Source organism: Otolemur garnettii, unplaced genomic scaffold, assembly GCF_000181295.1.
Source record: "Otolemur garnettii isolate 467f Iridium unplaced genomic scaffold, OtoGar3 scaffold00339, whole genome shotgun sequence".
Taxonomy (NCBI): domain Eukaryota; kingdom Metazoa; phylum Chordata; class Mammalia; order Primates; family Galagidae; genus Otolemur; species Otolemur garnettii.
Genome location: NW_003852734.1, coordinates 179548 through 202827, shown reverse-complemented (window position 1 = coordinate 202827; position 23280 = coordinate 179548). Strand labels below are relative to the sequence as shown.

The 23280-nt window shown below is 38.3% G+C and overlaps 1 pseudogene; it reads right to left on the bottom strand.

The window, feature by feature from the left end:
• The window catches only part of LOC100940487, a 33811-nt pseudogene that overhangs the window by 1922 nt on the left and 8609 nt on the right, over positions 1-23280 (bottom strand).

Genomic DNA, 23280 nt, shown 5'->3' with positions numbered 1-23280 from the left:
TAAATTGCTTTGAAAACTACTTTGAAAAATAAAAGTCAAATATCAACTAACATGGCATGGGTGAGTTAGTCACCCTCTGTTAATAAAATTCATCGTTTCTATGTTGTTGTAATTTTTTCAAGTTAGTAGGAACTGATAGAACTCATAATTAAATTATTAGCTTTGAAAACTTCTTTGAAGTATAAAAGTCAAATATCAACTGAAATACACAGGAGAGTTAAGTCACAGTCTATTAATAAAATCTGTCAGTTTCTTTATTGCTATAACAGTTTCTCATTATGAGGAAACTAAACTAAAAGTAAGTTCATAAAATCATACTGATATGAATACCCATTTATTATTGAACAGTTTAATTTTTTTTTTATCTTTTATTTTTATTTTTTGAGACAGAGCCTCAAGCTGTCACCCTGGGTAGAGTGCCATGGCATCATAGCTCACAGCAACCTCAAAGCAATTCTCTTGCCCCAGCCTCCCTAGTGGCTGGGGACCCAGGTGCCTGCCACACAATGCCTGGCTATTTTTTGGTTGCAGTTGTGATTGTTGTTGGGCTGGATTTGAACCCACCAGCTCTGGTGTATGTGACTGGCATCTTAACCACTTGAGCCACAGGTGCTGAGCCAGTTTAAGTATTTTTAAAACCTAATAGCTTTCATCCATCAATCCAGATGGATTCTAAGAATATAGTAATGTCCTTCCTAATATGAAACTGAAAAATAAATGGATATGTATGATTTATTTTTAAAAGTTGTGAAAGAGAATAGAGTAAGTTATGAGAGACACAATGAGGGTATCCAAGCCAGAATATTTTCCCCAGGTAGAGCTAACTAAATGTGCAACCCAAAGTATGAGTAGGAGCTAGCTAAATGAGAAAGCAACACCCATTTGTAGCAGAGGGAGAAGTCTTCAAGTTGAAGGAAAATATATTCAATTAGGCCTAACAGGGAAAAGACTAGCACCTGAAATTTGAGATGTTTTGAGCACAAATTATAAAATGAACAATGTGATAAAGTAACTTTCCAGTTGTCACAAGGACTTTGTATTAAACAATTTGAATTTCATCTCTATTAACCCATATCACTTTGTCTTTGTTCTTATGCAACCCTGTCTGATGGCCAGTACCAGACAAGATACAGTGACATGGGTGTATTCAGAGGATGGCTAGGGAGTTGCAGTGTGAGGGAAAGAACTACATGGATAGAGTAACTTTAATTTGCCTTTGGAAAGAAATGTCTTTCTTTTTTCAATTGAGGCTGTATTTAGGAAGTAAAAATTAGTGACTTGATTGGTTAGACATAAAATAAAATGAAATCCCCTTCAAGGCACCCATTACTACTCAATAGATGTATCTTGAGTGACCAGTATGAAATGACACTATCAGTTTTTTACTTAATTGGAAGAACTGACTAATAAAATGTTATGAGAAACATCAACAAATTTTGACAATTATTAATTCTCAGTTGACCTTTCCCCCAATTTTCTTGGGCCTTTCTTCCTTTGACAGCAGCATGGATGGTAGTGATACCAAAGGAATGAGGAGTAGAAAAGGTAGTATATTATGATATGAAGGAACACAGCCTTTGGGGAAAAACAAGCCCAACTCAAATTTAACTCTTATGGACTGATAATTGTTTAACTTTACACATATGGTAAGTAGAATAATAACCTCTCAAAAATACCCATGTCATAATTTCCCAAGCTTTGGAGTGAATATATTATCTTACATGCCAAAAGAGATTTTGCAGATGTGGTTAAGGATCAGAACACAGAGAAATTATCCTGGATAATCCAGGAGGGTCTAACCTAATCATGTGAGGGCAGGGGTGTGATAGTCAGAGAAAGCTTTGAAGATATTATACTTCTGATTTAAAGACAGAGCAGGGGTGGGAGAATTCCAGCTTGGGTCTTCCCCTTTGCCAGAAGCTCGGGTACTTTTTACTCCATCTGTATTCCTTTCTGTCAAATAAAATCCTACCTTACCACTGAACTGAGGTGCATGGGTTCTTTCTTCAAATTCCCAAGACCAAAGACCTACTCTAGAAGAAATTCCAGTAACATATTTTGGGTCCCTCATCCAGGATTGAAGGTCTGTGGTAAGCAATGGTACCATTTACCTCTATCCTGTTTTTCTCTGTATCATGATAATGTAGACTAATTAAATTAGAATGCCCACAGCCCCTAAAAGGGCATGGTATGGCGGCCAACCTCCAGGGCATGGGTGAGAGGATGTTGGGGAACAAACTTTCTATTTTTCCTTGGCTCCAAAGGAAAGGAGAAGAAAGGAATGTTAGAAGGCTTGAGAGCCTAGCAAATAGAAATAGCACCCAGAGTTCCTGGAGTCCCCAGCAATAGTTCTGACTCCACAGCACTGGAGGGCCTTCTAAAAAGGTGCTCTCCCAGCTCTTTTACTATCAGTTCATGTCCTCCTGGGTCCCAAACTTCTGCTTAATCTCTGCAGACCCCTACCACCCTCTCTCTCTCTCCTTGTAGAGTGTGTGCTTTATTTCAATGCTACCAAATGATTGCTTTATATTATGTCAGGTTTGTACTGGCTCTTTCTAGTATTTTCCAAATATTATAAGCACATTTCAAAAAGGTCCTTTTCATTGCCTTTCACTGCAAAATTAAATTCAACTGACTTTTTGTGCATTTGTGGAAAAAGCTGAACCACATTAATGGTTAGAGGGCAACAAGTGAGCTTCAAACAAAGGGCAAAATGACTTCAGGGTTTCTCTGCATGACCAGGAGCCTACCAGGGGAAGCCCGGGGCAATTTCTTTCCTTCTTTCTTTCTCTCTCTTTCTTTCTTTCTTTCTTTCTTTCTTTCTTTCTTTCTTTCTTTCTTTCCTTCCTTCCTTCCTTCCTTCCTTCCTTCCTTCCTTCTTTCTTTCTTTCTTTCTTTCTTGAAAAAGAGCCTCACTTTATTGTCCTTGGTAGAGTGCTGTAGCATCATACAGCTCATAGAAACCTCCAACACCGGGGCTTAGGCAATTCTCTTGCCTTAGCCTCCAAAGTAGCTGAGACTACAGGTGCCCACCACAATGCCTGGTTATTTTTTTGTTGCAGTTTGGCCGGGTTGGGTTTGAACCTGCTACCCTTGGTATATGGGGTTGGCATCCTACCTACTGAGTCACAGGAACCGCCCTGGGGGCAATTTCTTGAGGCAAGAATGGTCCTAAACCCTAGAATATAGTTTAGTCTCTAAGAAAGAAAGAAAGAAAACCTTTAAAAATGAAGAAAGGCAAAGAAAATGACCCTGGGTATTTGATTTTTTTCTGGTTTATTGGTATAAATGGAAACGTTGAAAGTCATTCCAGGTTTCTATAAGACTTTGGACAATTGTATCAAATTCTAATGCAAAAGTTTCAAAGGGTCCCTCAAAGCTGGGCCTGGGGCTAGGCACTGGAGAGACACTCAGGCAAGAAGTATCCTGGTCAGGAAGCAGACATATTTTGAAATTTCGGAAATGGCAACTGCCACAGGCACCTTTTCTCATGGGTCAGGTGCAGCCATCCTGCACCCAAAACAGGTCCAGGATACTCCACACTTCATGTAAACTGTTACAGAGAGAGTTTGTGAAACCTGCCCGTGAAGATTTTTTTGAGATTGGTGGAATCAACAACTGAGCAGGTCTAAGTGCCAAGCAAGTAGCCAGGCAACCACCAAAAACAATATAAACCTCCAATAAGATATAAGCCTGGGAACCACTCATGGTGCTACCTGATGTCCAGAAAGTATATTACAACATAAATATATTTCTATTAAAGTTGATCCCTACAACGTATATACATAACAGTCACATGTTTTCATATATATATATATATACATATGAATAATATTTTTGTTGGTGGTGCCATTATTTTCTTTCTTTCTTTTTTCTTTACTTGTTCTTTTTGCTCCATTGTGTTTTTTTCCTTTTCTTAGAGGAGTTCTTGATAAATTTTTAAAATTATCATTAATACAGTTTTGTTTTTCCTTTTTCTCTTCTTCCCTTCTTATGGTTGCTGAGAGTGCTTACATCAGGCTAGAGTTTTGTTTTGTTTATTTATTTATTTATTTTTGTTTTGTCTGTTTATTTAAATCTGATTATTGGTTCATCTGTGTGCTTTTGTGTCTGGTTACTTTTCTGTTTGTTTCTTTGTTCTTTTTTTTTTCAACGTGTCCTATGTTTTGCTAAATCCCCAAGTTGGCTATTTTCCCTAACTCCAATTTTTACATTCAACAAGAACAAGGGGGAATAGGGGACGATTGCTGACTGGAGCCAGCTTTCAACAGAATTCCCAGTCCAGAGGGAAAGAAAATGGCCAGAAAGAACCCAACAAAGCTGAAGGGTGGAGCCAAGTTGAGAGAAGAGATAGATAATTGCACATCTTCTCTGCCGAGGCAAGTTGCAACTCCAAGGAAACAAATTTCAGGTACAGAACTCATCCCAAAGAGGATGTGTGTCCATTGTATCCCCTAAGAAAGTTGCTTGCTTGCTGTGGGATCTCTACTAGTAAGCAGTGAACTGAGGTTCTCTTCTCTCACCCCACAGGAGTGACTTGCTGGAAGTTGGGAGTCCTTCTCCAGAGAGTCCCTGCTGTGAGCCTAGGAGTTTCCTTGTCTGGCAGGACATTTGAACAAATATTTACCCTGCCACCTTGAACTTCCAATCTAGGTGGTCTTAAAGTCCAACCCCTGCAGATACCAGAATGTCTGTACTCAGTGCAGCTACGATGTATCTGGTAACAGTGCAGAATGACACAGAAGGGAAGTTGTCTGGCCTGGCTCTGAGAAAGTATATCTCAACAGCGGGCAGAGGCTTGGGTCTCCATGCGACAGGTGGAAACTTGGGAACTGCTATGATGCAAAAAACCCAAGTGGAGACATCTCCCACCAAACATCAGCATTAATAGAGTGATCCTGATGGGGTCTAATTTTGGAGAGTTACCTCCCTAACTCTGTAGACTGCCAGAGAGAGCCCTCACCCTGTAGGGATATCAGAGCTGCAGAACAGCAGTGGCAAAGGTGAAGTGGCTAAGCGACAAATACATTTGCTGTCTGGATATCCTGAGGTTTAGATTGAGTTCAGGTGGAACTCCCCAGTTGCCATTGAGTACCTGAGGCAGGCCAGCTTCAGCTGCCCTTGCTGACTGGTGGAGAGGGTGGTGGCTTAGGGAAGGAGGCATTGACTTGACTTTGACTCTGGCAGGTGCAAAACCCTGGCACATTTTCTTATTGGACAGAACTAGACCACAGAGATTGGGTTAACAGAGACTGGTGGTGGGGTTACCAGAGTCCAGAGGTGAAGGAGGAGCACGGTGGGAAAAGAGGCATCAGCCCATTTGGTCCAAACCTTCTACTGGATAGGCCTTTCTGACTCCTTGGAGCACCAGAGCAAGAGAAACTTGAGCTACCAGTGGAATCCTGCTATCTAGTTGCTGGAGACATTTTGAACTCTCCCACTAGAGAATAGGTGCTGATTGGGACAACTGGTTCTGATTCTTGAACTGGAGAAATCAACTGAGGGTCCTTTAAGGTTGTACCCTGGTTCTGTTGTAGTTGGAAGGTTTTATTTTCCTCTTCCAGTTGTTGCCTATGGCGGGGGGAGGGTGTTTTAGTTGTTTGTTTTTCTCCACAGCTGAGACTTCAACCAAGAGTCACTGATTCACTAGGATTGGACAGAGATCAGCTGAGTACAAGACAGAGCCACTTAGCCCCACAACATCAAACAGGTCTCGAGAGTCTCAGGCTGTAGTACTGCACAGGTCCTTTGCAAAACGGTAGAGGAAAAGCTGCAGTCACCAGTCCCAGCTCTTTAGTAAAGGGCTGGTCAACCCAGTACAATTTCACATTACCTGCTCATCTAGCCAAACAGTGAAAAACAATCATGGGGCAGAATCTGTGGAAAAAAATCTGGCAACATGAATAATCAGAGCAGATCAACTCCCCCAGGGAGTGAAAAACCAGCCATACCAGAGATCCCATTTATAAACACATGGCTGAGATGTTAGAAATTGAATTTAGAATTTGGATAGCAAATAAGATCAACAAAATGGAAGTAAAGTTGGAATTAGAAATTCTAGGAATAATTCAAAAGTTGTCTCAAGAATTCAATGAATTCAAAGAGAAAATCACCAAAGATTTTGACACATTGAGAAAAGAAGTTTTAGCTTTCCAAGATATAGGAAATACAGTAGAATCCCTCAGTAACAGAATGGAGCAGGAAATAAAAAGGATTTCTGACATGGAAGACAAAGCTTTTGAATGCTCCCAAACACACAAAGAGGAAGAGAATTAGAGAGCAAAGATGAATCATTCTCTCAGAGAGCTCTGGGAGAATTCAAAGAAAACTAATATTTCCCTTATAGGAATTCCTGAAGGTGATAAGGTTGCTTTGAATGGTACAGGTGATCAATTCCAAGAGATAATCAAGGAGAACTTTCCCAACATCACAAGAGATGCTGAAATTCAGATAGCAGACAGTTTCAGAACCACAGCATGACTTAATCCAAATAAAGCATCTCCCAGACATATTATAATTAACTTCACCAAAGTTAATATGAAGGAAAAAATATTGCAAGCAGCCAGACATAAGAAAACCATAACCTACAAGGAGAAGAATATTAGAATGACTGCAGATCTCTCTGCTGAAAACTTTTCAAGCTAGAAGAGGATGGTCATCAACCTTCAACATCTTAAAACAAAACAATTTTCAACCCAGAATCCTGTATCCAGCTGAACTGAGTTTCACTTATGATAGAGAAATTAAATACTTTAATGATATTCACATGCTGAAGAAATTTGCCATAACTAAACCAGCTTTCCAAGATATTCTCAGACCCATCCTTCACAATGACCACCACAACCCTTTACCACCAAAGTAAACATACTCAGAAATTTTTGATCAAAACCCGACTTCCATAGTGGCAAAAGGATTAAAAATGTCCACTGGACTTTCAAAAATTTCACACCCAAAACACACCAGGCTTATCACTACTCTCAATTAAAGTGAATGGGTTAAATTGCCCTATAAAGAGGCACAGGTTGGCTAACTGAATACAAAAACAAAGGCCAGATATCTGCTGCATACAAGAATCTCAGCTTAAAAGACAAATATAGACTCAGGGTGAAGGGGTCATCTATAATTCAGGCAAACGGAAATCAGAAAAAAGCAGATGTTGCAATTTCATTCGCAGATACACAAGGATTTCAACCAACAAAAGTAAGGAAAGATAAGAATGGTCACATCATATTTCTTAAGGGAAACACTCAACATGATGAGATTTCAATTATTAATATTTATACACCCAACCAGAATGCTCCTCAATTTATAAGAGAGACTCTAACTGACATGAGCAACTTGACTTCCTCCAGCACTATAATAGTAGATGATTTTAACACCCCTTTGGCTCTGTTGGATAGATCCTCCAATAAGAAACTAAGCAAAGAAATTTTAGACTTACAATTAAGCATTCAACAATTGGATTTAACAGACATCTGCAGAACATTTCATTCCAACAAAACTGAATACACATTCTTCTCATCAGTGCATGGAACATCCTCCAAAGTTGATCACATCTTAGGTCACAAGGCCAACCTCAGCAAATTTTAAAAAATAGAAATTATTCCTTGTATCTTTTCAGACCATCATGGAATAAAAGTTGAACTCAGTAACAATAGGAATCTAAAAATTCACACAAAGACATGAAAACTAAATAATCTTATGCTAAATGAATTCTAGGTCATAGATGAGATTAAGGAAAATACCAAATTTTTGGAGCAAAACTATAATGAAGATATGAATTACCAGAACCTCTGGAATACCTAAGATGGAAATTTATAGCATTGCAACCCTTCCTCAAGAGAACAGAAGGAGAGGAAATCAATAACTTAATGAGACAGCTCAAGCTATCCTATTCCTATCAAGCTGTCCTGTTCTTCCAGAATAGGAAGAACATTCCAACCCCAAACCCAGTAGAAGAAAATAACCAAAATAAGAGCAGAATTAAGTGAAATTGAACATAAAAGAATTATACAAGAGATCAATGAATCAAAAAGTTGGTTTTTAGAAAACGTCAATAAAATAGATAAACCTTTGGCTAACCTAACCAGAATTAAAAGAGTAAGATCTCGAATTTTATCAATCAGAAATGATAGAGATGAGATAACCACAGACTCCACAGAAATTTGAAAAATCCTCAATGAATATACAAAAACCTCTATTCTCAGAAATATGAAAATCTGAAGGAAATTGTCCAATACTTGGAATCATGCTACCTTCCTAGACTTAGGAAGAAGTGGAAATGTTGAACAGGCCTATATCAAGTTCTGAAATAGAATCAACTATACAACATCTTCCCAAAAAGAAAAGCCTGGGACCAAATGGCTTCACATCAGAATTCTATCAAACCTTTAAAGCAGAAATAGTACCCATATTACTTAACCTTTTCCAAAACATAGAACAAGAAGGAATACTTCCCAACACATTCTATGAAGCAAATATCACCTTGATTCCCAAACCAGGAAAAGACCCAATAAGAAAAGAAAATTATAGACCAATATCTCTAATTAATTTAGATGCAAAAATATTCTAGCAAACAGAATCCAGCAACTGAGCAAACAAATTATGCACCATGACCAAGTGGGTTTTATCCTAAACTCTCAAGGCTGATTCAATATACATAAATATATAAATATAATACATTACATAAACAAATTAAAAAAGAAAGACCATATGACCCTCTCAATTGATGCAGAAAAAACTTTTGATAATATCCAGCATCATTTTATGATCAGAACACTTAAGAAAATAAGTATAGAAAGGACATTTCTTAAACTGATAGAGGCCATCTACAGCAAACCTACAACCAATATTATATTGAATGGAGTACAATTGAAAACATTTCCACTCAGATCAGAAACCAGGCAAGGTTGGCCATTGTCTCTACTGCTTTTTAACATTGTATTGGAAGTCTTAGCCATTGAAATCAGGCAAGAGAAGGCAATCAAGGGTATCCATATAGGGTCACAGGAGATCAAACTTTCACTACTCACAGATGATATGATTTTATACCTGGAAAACCACAGGAACTCAACCACAAAACTCTTAGAAGTGATCAAGGAATACAGCAGCATCTCAGGCTACAAAATCAATAGCATTCATATACCACAACAGTCAAGCTGGAAAAACAGTCATGAACACCATTCCCTTTACAATAGTGCCAAAGAAAATGAAATATCTTGAAGTATACTTAACAAAGGATGTGAAAGATTTCTATAAAGAGAACTATGAAGCTCTGAGAAAAGAAATAGCCAAAGATGTCAACAAATGAAAAAACGTGCCATGCTCATGGCTGGGAAGAATCAACATTGTTAAAATGTCCATACTACCCAAAGCAATCTACAGATTTAATGCAATCTCCATTAAAGCACCTCTGTCATCCTGGAAAAACTAGTACTTCATTTTACATGGAAACAGAAAATACCTTAAGTGGCCAAGACATTACTCAGAAACAAAAACAAATCAAGTGGAATCATACTACCAAACCATACTTCAGACTATACTATAAATCTATAGTGATCAAAACAGCCTGATACTGGCACAAAAATAGAGACCAGAGCAATTGAAGCAATACCAAAAATACATTACTGGGATCTGAACAAACTAAAAATCTTCCGCACTGCCAAGAACACCATAAGTAAAGCAAGCAGACTGCCCTCAGAATGGGAGAGGATATTTGCAGGTTATGTTTCTGACAAAGGTCTAATAACCAGAATCCACAGAGAACCCAAACTTAGTATAAAGAAAAGAACATGTGATCCTATTTCACTATGGGCAAGAGACCTGAACAGAAACTTCTCTGAAGATGACAGATGAATGGCCAATAAACACATGAAAAAATGCTCATCATCTTTAATCATCAGAGAAACGCAAATCAAAACCACTTTGAGATACCATTTAACTCCAGTAAGAGTAGCCCACATAATAAAATCCCCAAACTACAGATGTTGGCATGGATGTGGAGAAAGGGGAACACTTCTCCACTGCTGGTGGGAATGCAAGCTAATACATTCCTTTTGGAAAGAAGTTTGGAGAACACTCAGGGATCTAAAGTTTGACCTTCCATTGGATCCTGCAATTCAGTACTAGAACTGTATCCAAAAGACCAAAAATCACTTTGCAAAAAAATATATTTGCACCATATTATTCATTGCAGCTGAATTCATAGTACCCAAATCATGGACAAAGCCCAAGTGCCCCTCGACCCATGAATGGATTAATAAATTGTGGTATATGTATACCATGGAATACTATGCAGCCTTAAAAAGATGGAGACTTTACCTCTTTTATGTTTACATGGAGAGACCTGGAACATATTTTCCGGAAAAGGATCTCAAGAATAGATGGAAAAGTACCCAATGTACTCAGTACTTCTACAAACCCAACTTATATTTACTCACACTTTCTTATGAAAGATAAAACACAACTATAGCCCAGGATGAAGGAGAGCGTGGGAAGGGAGGTAAGGGGGGGAGGTTTGACAGAGGGAGAGTAAACAGTAGGACCACACCTATGGAGCCTACTGCAAGGGTACAAGTCAAATCTACAAGTCGAGAACATAAATGTCTTAACACAATAATCAAGTAAATGAGGCAAAAGCTATATTAATTAATTTGATGTATGCACGTCAAATTGTATAAAAAAACAACAGGTTGTACCCCATATATGCATAAATGTATTTATGATCTATGTGTATATGACTTAACAAAAAGAAATAAATAAATGTGTCTCTCAAAGCTGTTTTTTTACTGAGTTTAATTATTGTAGCCTTGCTAACTTTGAGGGAAGAAAGGAGGGTGGAAAATAGTAATTAAGACCTACCCATGATAAAAAGCCTATTTCCTTTGTTACTGTGATTTAGAAAAAGCTTGTAAAAATGATAAGGGATATAAGTGCAAGAACCATGCAGCCATTTTCTCCAGGGCAGGGATCATCCCCACATTGATTGACAGGTGTATATTCCAAGGCAGGTGCCTCAAGGGTCAGAACTTGCATCTGGTGGGACCAGGCTCCTGGATACCTGATTTCTCAGGCTGTGCTGCCAGCAAGTAGCAAGTAACAAGCACAGGAGAACCTGTAGGTACAAAGCACTACACTGGTAATTGGGGCTAAATCCAAAAAGGCATGAGGACTAAGGAAGCCACTCTCCTCAGAAATTCTCCCCCAAGCATAGGAGGGATGCTTCCTTTTGTTTGGCTTGAAGGCTTCTTGGGTTGGTCAGAGAACGCATTGACAACCCAGGAACACAAAGGGTGGGACTGATTAAAGTGCTGCATGTTTGTTCTTTCCCACAGATGGGTAATGTCCTTATCTAAGAGAACATGTTCTCTTGCCAAAAGAACTTTCATCAGGTGAGACCATTATAGTTCCTGGATACCTGATTATTTGGCCCATGCTGCCAGAACACCCCACTGGGCTATATTCTAAAGCATTGGGGTATATTTGATCCCCAGTACTAGGAAAGAAATGTATGGTTTTCTTCTGGACCCAAGCCTGGCCTTAATATCACTCTCCAATGATGAACAATAACCTTACCAGAGGGTACTCTAAATTATGATAAACAAGACAGAAAATGGTCTGAATTACCTATGTGTAAGCTTTCTTTTTTCTCAGAGACACCTTCCAACTCCATAAAACCTATCAGGTAGATTTAGCTTTCCTGGATGTAGTAACTTCCCCAAATGGCCAAGGAGTCCTGAGACAGTCACCATCACCATATAGTTCAAATCCACCATCTACTTCTCCTGTACCTTCATCTGTGCAGGAGGTCCATGCCTTCAGGAAACTCCACAAAGGAGTCTGTTCCAATAGATTCGTGTGTTCCTGTTGGGACCCCCAGAAAGCAACTATATCCTTCTTTGTGTCCCTTGGTTGAGACTGTGGGTGGTGAAAGTGGAAATGCATTCATTCTATTTTCTTTGGGAGATTCAATACAAATTAAGTATGATTTAGAAAAATTTTCTGAGTAACCAGATAGGTATACAGATGTTCTCCAAGGGTTAGGACAAAGCTTTGACCTCTCTTGGAGAGATGTAATGCTATGACTAGATCAAACTTTAACTTTTAATGAGAAAAATGAAGTCTTGGATGTGGCTAGAAAGTGGAGTGATTTGTGGTTCATGTCCAATACTGATAGTATTGGGGTATATTTGTCCTCTGAGGAAAGGAACAGATACCCCTTGTGAAGACAGTTCCGTTTGAGGATCCCAACTGGGATGCCAAAGATTCAAAGATGACTGGTGAAGTAAACATTTTCTAACATGTACCCTGGAAGGTTTACACTGATCCCAGAAAAAGTCTATGAATTATTCTAAGTTGTCTACTATTTACCGGGAGCAAAATTAGAGTCCCTTAGTGTTTCTTAAGTGGTTTAGGGAGGCAATGAGAAATACACTGAGTTAACACTTGACTTTTTAGAGGGTCAAATTATTTTAAAAGATAAACTTATTATTCGAGTGGCCCAGACATTAGAGAAAACTTCAGAAATTGGCTCTAGGTCCAGATCATAACGTAGAGAATCTTAAAACAGCTACAGTGGTCTTCTATAATCAAGATCAGGCAAAAGAAGAGGGAAAAGAAAGAAGGGATAAAAAAAGAATGCCAGCTCTAGTAATGGCACTCCAACAATTGGGCACCATATGGGGGCAGAGGGAAGACAGAGGAGCTAAGAACAAGTGTTTCCAATGTGAATGTGGTCAGACTGGCCACTTACTGAGGGATTACCCCCACCAGCACTGCCTATAGGGCAAGTCACTGGGCCCTTATCGAGAATGCAAGGTGACCACTGGAGGACAGCCTGTCCCCAGAGGTGAAGGCCTCCTGAGACAGTGAACCCATCATCCCCTAAACTTGCCTGAGGCTTTCTTATGGCTCCAGCTTGTGTCATCACCCCTTAAGAGCCTCGGGACTGCCTCACAGTAAAGGACAGGAGACAGAATTTCTTCCAGACACTGGATCAACATTTTCTGTACTCTTTTCTAAGCTGGGTCTTCCATCCCCCAAATCTGTATAGAGGGGCTGTCTGGAAAGCTGGTTACCAAATTCCTCTCTCAGCCTTTAAGCTGCTATTGGAGCAACTGGCTGTTCTCTCATGCATTGCTAATCTTGCTTGTAGTCCTATCCCCCTTTTGGAGAGGGACATACTATCTAAAGTGGCAACAATCATTTCTATGAATAATGAACCAGAACCTATACTATGCTTTTCCCTTATTAGAGACAGAAATTAGAAGCCCAGAAGTATGGGCTACTAAGGGACAGGTAGGAAAAGCAAAATATGCTCAACTGGTCCAAATTACCTCAGGGATTTAGGGACAGCCCTCACTTGTTTGGACAAGCCTTAGCTCAAGACTTGAGTAACTTCTCATATCCCACAGTGACTTACTCAGTATGTAGATGACATTCTTTTGGGAGCACCAGATGCAGAGGAATGCCACAAAGTTACCCAAGCTCTATTAAACTTTCTAGCTGATTGTGGGTACAAAGTTTCCAAGGTTAAACCCAATTACGTGTACCTGAAGTGCACTATTTTGGTCTTCAACTTCCACAGAGATAGAGAGCCTTGAGCAAAGAAAGAATAGAACCAATATTAGCTCACCTTAAATCTCAAATTCTTAGACAGCTTCCAGGCTTCTTAGGAATTACAGGCTTTTGCAGACTCTGGATTCCTGGATGTAGTGAAATAGCTACACCAGTCCATTCTTTTTTTTTTTTTGAAACAGATCCTCAAGTTATCCCCCTGGGTAGAGTGCTGTGACATCATAGCTCACAGCAACTTCCAACTCCTGGGCTCAAGCGAGTCTCCTGCCTCTGCCTCCCAAGTAGCTGGGACCACAGGTGCCCACCACATTGCCCAGATATTTTTTGGTTGCAGCTGTCATTGTTGTTTTGGCAGGCCCGAGCTGAATTCGAACCTGCCACCTTAGGTGTATTTGGCTGGCCCCTTAGCCAGTTGAGCCACAGGCGCTGAGCCCACCACTCCATTCTTTAATTAAAAATGCTCAGAGAGTGCCTGGTCACTCTAGAATGGGAACCAGAAGCAGAAAAGGCATTCCAACAGTTGAAAAATGTTCTTTTATAGGCTCCTGCTTTAAGTCTTCTTATCAGACAATTTAATCTATATGTTACAGATTAGACTGGAATTGCCCTAGGAGTCTTGACCCAACACTGGAGTCCAATTTTACAACCTGTAGCTTATTTTAGTAAAGAAATTAACATCATAGCAAATGTATGGTCACATTTTCTGCAGGGTGTAGCCACTGTAGCCCTTTTAACCTCAGTGGCAACTAACCTAATTTTGGGGAGAGTTCTATTTATACTTCTCATGACTTTATTGGACTTTTAAATTCAAAAGGCAATCTTTGGCTATCAGATGATGTGGTAATCAGATTTATGTCTTCCAGAGTTGGTGTGATCAGGCCATAATCAGTAAAAAGTTTTCCTGTCCAAGACCTGATTCTGTTGCAGACCCCTAGATTGCCCTACCTCTGGAGAAACCCTAACTGATGCCTTCTATTGATGTAGGATTCCCCCTTTCAAGGCTGGATAAGGGACCCCAGTTCCTAGCCCTGGTCAATTTCATGAAGAAAATTCCCTGACTTTTACCCCAAGCTAGAAGGATCAACCTGGATTTCCATTCACTGTCAACCCTGGATTGCCCTCCTCTGAAGAACTGCTACTGTCTGCTTTTATAACCATCTATCTTCAGCAGGAAGCAGTCTGGAGTGATCAGTACCCCTTTTCCCTTAATTGTAGTTAGAGCTTCTATTCAAAGAGGGAGGATTGATACGGGATTCCCCCATTCAGGGCTGGACAGGGAACTCCCCTTTCTCTAGGCCCAGGTGAGCTCAGAAATCAGACACCCATTCTGAGGCACAAGTAGGCTATCTTCTCCAGGCCACCCTCTCTGGGCTCTAACAAGATCAGGACCAAAGCAGACTGAGACTTTTTGGGGTGGTTCCACCTTCAGTAGGGAGCACTCACCCCAATCCCTTTGCTGTGACAAAAACTAATAACTTTGTGCCCAAGGAGAGACTGCATTCAACTTATAAAGGATATTTTTCCACCTACCAAATCCTGCCCCAAATGTAATTCTCCAGACAATATATACCACTAGACAAAGGACCCATGTGGAAGACTTCCAACTTGGGTCTTCCACTATGCCTGGAGCTCTGGTACTTTTTATTCCTTCTGCATTCCTTTCTGTCTAATAAAATCCTATCTTAGCACTGGAGGGAAAAAAGATGGAACAGGGGACCATAGGCTAAGGAACACAAGTAGCTTTAAAAGCTGTAAAAAACAAAGAAACAGATTCTCCTCTACAGCCTCCAACAGGAGCATAGCCTGTGGCTCAAAGAGTGGGGCACTGGTCCCATGTACCAGAGATGGTGGATTCAAAAATGACCTCGGCCAAAAACAGCAAAAAAATTTAAAAAATTTTAAAAAAGAGAAACAAACAAGCAACAATAACAACAACAAAAACATTTGTCTTACTACATTTGGGCTTTTATGACAAAATACCATGAAAATGGGTAGGTTATAAATAACAGAAATTTATAACTCACAATGTAGAAAGCAGGAAGAGTTAGAGTACTGGCAGATTTAGTACCTAGTGAGAGCCACTTTCTGGTTCACAGATGTCACCTTCTAGCTATGTTTCCACATGGTAGATGTTTATAAGGGTACTAAGCCCATTCAAAAGCCTTATGACCTAATTATCTCCCCAAACTCTCACCTCTTAATACCATCACCTTAGGAGTTAAGATTTAAATATATGAAGTTAGGATGAGGGAACAAAAATATTCAGAACATAGCACCACTAGTTTATGGCAAATTATTATTATTATACAAACTATCACAGCATATTAATTAAGCTCTCTCAGCCTTGAGACCTATATGAACAGGCATATCATAGTCCATTGAGAGATTTTTTTTTCCAAATGAAACAAGGCATATTGAGGGAGAGAAAAATGGATTTGCAGAGTAAGAGTAAGAAACATATTTACAGAACAATGTACATTAGCCATAGACAATGAAAGGGCTTATTTATCCCTTGTCATGGCAAAAAAGGCTGATAAATTCATTCTGAAAAATGAAATCAATGATTTAGGTAAAAGTGCCCAATAAACATCACCTGCTAGTACAATTATTAAAAAGTTACTAGTAATTCATACATACTTCATGAAATATTATAAACTCTAACGTGTAAAATCTTCCTTGTGAAGCTTTGATCTGGAGAATACCTACAAATAATGCCAGGCTCAAATAATATAATTTCTCTCAAGTGTAGACCTCTGGCCAGAGACTATTCTGACTGGCCAGTGCTTGGGTTTAAATCTTTTGAATATGGATGGATATTTCTTTCAGGGGAGGGAAAATGGTATGCTTTATCCTGGTGCATCATGAAAAGGGTCTGAGGGAAGTGGATAAAGCCCATTAGGCAAAGCAACTGTTAGCAAACAGCTCAGCGGAAAAACAAGAGAAAATTACCCTCTTGCAGAAGCAAATACACTGAGCCTGAAGAGTTAAAGGTGAATTGTGAATGGTGAAAAAAGTCACTGTGTGTGCAGGACAAAGTACTGAACATGCCATCTGTGCAGTAGTAGGCTAATCAATTTAAACAGCAAAGGCACTGGCCTCTATCTTTACTGTCTGATATGTTGATCACCAGATTCTGGTAAGTGGTGACATTTTCTTAAATTCTTTGCCATCTTGTCCACAAACCAAGTATTTTGTTTATGTCTGATAAATATGAAACAAATGGTAAATTAAGAATTTGAAAAATAAGAAGAAATAGTCAATGATATGTTTGTGGTTACCTAGCAGTAGTAACAGAATCATAGAACTTGAAGTGGTAGCAAGTTGGCAGTTGGGGCTGGTAGTCTGGGAGAATTTTAGCAGCAGTAAAGGCATCAGATATGATGTAAGCAATGGACCTAACTGAATGAACAGGACAATTTAACAGAATCCAGAGTTAAAGGGAAATAATTGAAATAAGAAAAATCATCCTCAAAATGGGGATTTAAATGTGTCAGCCCTAAATATGCCCCATGGGCATATGGATAAAGTAAACCAAAGACATTTGAAATTCTCAGAACTTCTTTTATCTGACCACATGTGGAAACTTCTGAGAAATGAAACTGTGACAATTTATGTCTTTAGGGTGGTTTATTTTCAGGAAAAGGACTAACAGCAAATCTATCATAATAATTTATCACCATAAGAAAGGCAACAAACCTCTGGCATCTGCATAAACAGGTATTATCACAGGCTGTCCTGTCTCCAATTTGTTCTCCTGAAAAACTTTGTTCTCCTGAAAACAGTTAACTTTCTTAAAGAAATCTATTTTTCTTCCCTTCACATTTTCTTCCCTTTCCCCTTACCCTACCAAGGTAGACATGTCAGTCCCTAACTTGAGCCCTTTAATTAGCTAGCTGCCCCTTTATTAGGTCCAGTATTTATTCTAATAAACAATTTTTTCTTGTTAATCTGTCTCCCTGTCAGTTTAGTTCTCAGGCTTTCAGATAAAAAAAACCTAAGGGAGTAGAGGAAAAGGGCTTTTAATACTTTTACAACAAAGCTTGCATGAGCTAGGACTCTCTCTACTCCCTCCAGAGCTGTAGCTGAGATCACAAGACCTCTGACAAAATCAGAAAAGATATACTTTCTTATCAAGTTAGCATCTGAGATTTCTGCTCACAGTCCAATGGAACAAGATCAGTAAGAGCCTCTCTTTGTCTTTGCCTCTCCTGATTTATACTGGCAGGAAAAAATACTTGGAGGAAGTAGTTCTTTGGATATTTTGACTCTTGGATGGCTCTCAGTGTGACTGGGTTACTCTCAGTTTCAGGTACTTTCAGTTATAGCTAGATCCTTCCACTCCCAGGGACAGTCATGGTTTTTCTGCCTGTCTCATTCTGTATACTGACAATGTGTGCATGTTCTCTCTCTGTCTCTCTGGCTTTCTGGCTGCCGAGTGGCACTGACTGTAGAGTCTGCACCTGTAAGCAGCTAACCTTGATGTTGGCAGCCCGAAAAATTCATAATCAGCTGAACAGAAATATTATTGCCCCTGTCAACCATTGCCAGCTCTCATGGTAATTTAATCTAAGTTGTATTTTTCTCTTTGACTATTAACTTTTCCCACTTTTATTCAGTATTCTAATGGACGTTTTGGCCAATGCAACTAGACAAAACAAATAAATGAACGGCATGCAGACTGTAAGGGAAGAACTAAAACAGACTTGATTCAAAGATGGCATATCATCTGTGTAGAATATTCCAAGTAATTTCCAAAAACAAACAAACAAAAGTTTAAAACTAGAACTAATAAATGACTTGAGCAGCAGAAAATTGCCAGGTACAAAATTATAAGACACACAAAAAATTTTATTTTTATATACTGACAAGGTACATTTACAAAAGCAAAAATTAAAGATATGATACCACTTATGACTCTTTCAAAGAAAATGAAATACTTGGGTCTGAAACTAACAATCATGCATAAAATACATCCTAAAATTACAAAATGATGGTGAAAACAATATCAAAGAAGACAAATGAAGGTATATATTATGTTCATTGATTGGAAGACTCAACATGGTAAAGATGTTCTTACTCTATAAATTGATCGATGGATTTTATGCAATTCCTATCAAAATCTCAACAAAATTTTTTATAAACATAGACTAGGTTATTCTGAAATTTCTATGGAAAAGCATGTGACCTAGTTAGCTAAAACCATTTTGGAAACAAGAGTAACCTCAGAGGAATCACTCTGCATTATGTTAAGTCTTCATATAATATATGTCTTTGGTAATCAAGACCATGTAGTACTGGTGAAGTGATGATTAAACAATTAATTCAGCACAATAGAAAACCCACATATAGACCTACACAAATGTAAGCAACAGACCGTTTACAAAGGTTAAAAAGGAATTTGATCAAGGAGTGATTAACTTCAACAATTCATGGAGCAAATGGACATCCATGGGCCAAAACAAACAAATAAAAAACCTTGAACTACACTTTTGATCTTATACAAAAATCAATTAAAAATGGATTAAGGACTTCTATGAAAAATGTAAAGTTATAAAAGGTGACTATGGCTATAAGAGTGTAGCACAAAGATTCTTCCTAATTGAACTGCTCTGTGTACGCCTTGTAGTGGGGGTAACACAAATCTACATTTGCATTAAGATTGCATAGAACTATACATACACACACACACACACACACACACGCTGTATGTTAAATTGGTAAGATGCAACTCAGTCAGTGAATTGTATCAAAGTCAGTTTCCTAATTGTGATATTGTCCTATATTCATGTATGATTTTATACTATTGAGATTCTAAATTACACCTCAAAATATAAAACTTTTATAATAAATTAAAAATATTAAAACATAATTTTTGCAATAAAAAAACACAGAAAGGAAATATTAAGAAAAAGTTCCTAGAAGTAAACATTACCCTACAGTTTATGACTCTGTATAGGAAACCCTCACTCCTTAAGCCTATAGAGAGGTCATTTAGCATAGAGTAGAAAAATTTGTCCCTGCTATATTAGGGCCTATGGCACTGACTGTGCAATTTGGGATTATGACACTTTCCCTAATCTCATATTTAACATTTATATGTCTCAAAATCCAGAATATGGATTTAAAATCAATTATTCACTCATTCATGATTGCCTACCTAGTCTAAGCTAGATACTATTGGAAGTACTGCAAACATACCAATCTAAAAATTTTAAAAAGCAGAGCTTTAGTTTCCATTCTGGAGGAAATGGAAAACATTAAAAATATGTATTATCATAGTATGAAGAAAAATAAAGCAGGTGAAGCAGGCTTAGGTGGTGACAGAGCAAGGAAAAGGGAGATGGTCAGGAATGTGGATTAATAAGACAGCACGTGAGGAGAGATTGGAGAGGAATGAAGAAGCAAGCTGTGTTGTGACCCAGGGAAAGTTTTCCATGTAGAAGAAACAACAAGCTCAGAGACCTGAGTCAGAATCATAACCTACAAAAACTCTCTGCCATTCTGAATGGTGTCTGTTTGTTTTACTTGTAGGGCCCTTAGCTGTGCAGAAGCTTTTTAGCTTAATCCGATCCCAATAATATATTTTTGGTGTTACTTCAATTGTTAGGGGGGTGACAAAAGTCTAATAACTAGAATCTTCAGAGAACTCAAGTTAATCAATAAGAAAGAACAAACAACCCCATATCTTTGTGGGCAAGAGACTTGAACAGAAACTTCTCTGAAGATGACAAATGACCAACAAACACATGAAAAATATGCTCATTGTCTTTAAACATCAGAGAAATGCAAATCAAAACCACTTTGAGATATTACCTAATGTCAGTAAGATTAGCCCATATCACAAAATTCTAAACTGCAGATGGTCTCATGGATGTGGAGAGAAGGGGACACTTCTACACCATTGGGATTGCAAACTAATACAGCCTTTTCGAAAAGAAGTATAGGGAATTCTCAAGGAACTAAAAGTTGACCTACCTTTTGATCCTGCAATTCCATTACTAGGTATCTACCCAGATGAACAAAAACCATTTTTCCACAGACATTTGCACTAGAGAATGTTGACTGCAGCCCAGTACATAATTGCCATGTTGTGGAAGCAGCCCAAATGTCTATCCATAAATGGATTAACAAATTGTGGTATATGTATACCACGGAATGCTATGCAGCCATAAAAAGATGGAGACTTTACATCTTTTATGTTTACCTGGAGCTGGAATATATTCTTCATAGTAAAGCATCTCAAGAATGGGAAAAAGCATTCAAAGTACTCGACACTATTGTGAAAACAATATATAATCACTTACACATTCATATGAATGATAAATCACAAATATAATCCAGAAAGAAGGAGAAGAGAGGAGGGAGAGGGAAGGGGAGAAGGGGAGGAGGAGTGGAGGAAGGATATTTGGCAAGATCTCATCTAATGTGCACATTGCAAGCATACATTCCAAAACAACTAAGAGCTTATTATGAGTGTATTACCACAAAAAATAAGTAAGTGAGGTGATGGTTATATTAATCAGTTTGATTTAAGCATTCCACATTGTATATCAAATCATCACATTGTACCTCCTAAATGTATACAGTGATGATTTAATCAAAATTCAGGTTAACAAAAATGACTTCAGTGAGGATAATTCTTGGTCAAGGAGAACAGTGTTACGGCACCACAGGCAGCAAGAATAATTTTGGAAAGACATAAGTTACAGAAAGATATGGGACTTGATCATATGGTAACTGGTGAACCACAGGAACAACTTCAGATATTACTGAGTGAGATAGAGAGGTAGTAGAAGGATTTCCATTGGGACTTACATCATCAGATTTACCATTTTGTGAATTTATTCTAAATAATGTCTGCAGTTTTGTCCTAAATGCATATATGTCTCAGAAATTGGTTTTATTTCTAATAAAATGATAAAACAAAATTATTATATAGACTCAGATGCTTGTGTTTCTAATTTGCATAAAATTTTTATTTGCTTTATAGTTTATGACTAGGTTTATGATATTCACTAGAACTCTCAGCTGACATCCATTGTGCACCTACATAATGATATTGTCATTTTGCTAGATGTGAAACCAGAATTTCTGGAACTCCAAATAGCCTTTCAGTTTTTTCAAATGGATATAAACTAATCCTTATTTCTCTCCAGATATCAGCTGTAAAATAACTGCCATGACATAGCAGCATTTTCGCAGGGAGTTGTATAAAGTTTCTGGCACACAGAATGTGTAATAACTGAATAAAATGTCACAATTACATACAGAAGATATTTATTTGAAATACTTTGTGTGCAATTCAAATTCTAAAGATATCAAAGCCAGGTATTACATGTTAATAAAACATTAAAGTACTAAGAGGTAGCCATTATTCTGTTATGTATTTGCTAATGACATCAAGAAAATACAGGATATGTTTTGGATACTAAATGACTTATCTCTGGAAATCAACTTTAAACTAAATACATTATGTGACATCTAAACTATGAAACTATGTGAAACTAAAGTCATTTTTAACATAACATAAATGTTTCCATTTAAAGATTAGCATTGAGGCTAAGTGCCTGTAGCTCAGTGGCTAGGGTGCCAGCCACATACACCAGAGCTGGTGGTTCAAATCCTCCAGCCCAACAATATATGACAACAACAACAATGTCAAACAACAATGACAACTACACCAAAAAAAAAAAAAAAAAAAAGCCAGGCATTGTGGTGGGCACCTGTGGTCCCAGCTACTTTGGAGGTTGAGGCAAAAGAATCACTTAAGCCCAAGAGTTTGAGATTGCTGTTAGCTGTGATGCCATGACACTCTACCAAGTATGATATAGTGAGAGTCTTGTCTCAAAATAAAATAAAATAAAATAAAAAATAAAAACTACTAGTTTTAGAGTAGGAATTATAGAGCAGTAAATAAGGGGACAGTGAATAACTTTTACTAAGCAAACAAGGAAGGAGTGGTAAGCTAGCAATAAGTTTTTCTGAGGTGTTTCAGACTATAGGCTTGAAATTTCTCTACTTGTTAACAATTTTTCCTGTGTAGAGACTAGAAGCCATCTCTATTTTCCTACCCCAGGTCTCACACTCACTCCACATGGTCCAGATTCGTATGTGGGTTTGCCAGCAATTTGTTTGATGTGAAGTTTTCCTCCACTTTAGTGCTATCACACATTTTGCCTGATATATATATGTATATCCTTTTTGTTGTTGTTGTTGTTGAGACAGAGTCTCACCCTGTTGTCCTTGGTAGAGTGCCATGACATCACAGCTCACAGCAACCTCCAACTCCTGGGCTTAGGTGATTGTCTTGCCTCAGCCTCCTGAGTAGCTGGGACTATAGGTGTCTGCTACAACACCCAGCTATTTTTTTGTTGGAGTTCGGCAGGGGCCAGGCTTGAACCTGCCACCTTCAGTATATGGGGCCAGCACCCTACCAACTGAGCCATAGGCGCTGCCCTTGCCTGTGGTTTCTATGAGCAACCTAATCCATAGTCTTCACAGTCTCCACTTCAAGAACTATTTTTTTTTCCTTTTTTTTTTTTTTTATTGAATGGTAACTGTGTACATTGATGCACTTTGGGGGTACAGTGTAGTGTTTTCATACACAATCCAAGACACTTCCATCAAACTGGTTAACATAGCCTTCATGTAACTTTCTTAGTTATTATGTCAAAACATTCATATTCTACTCATAGAAAGATTCAC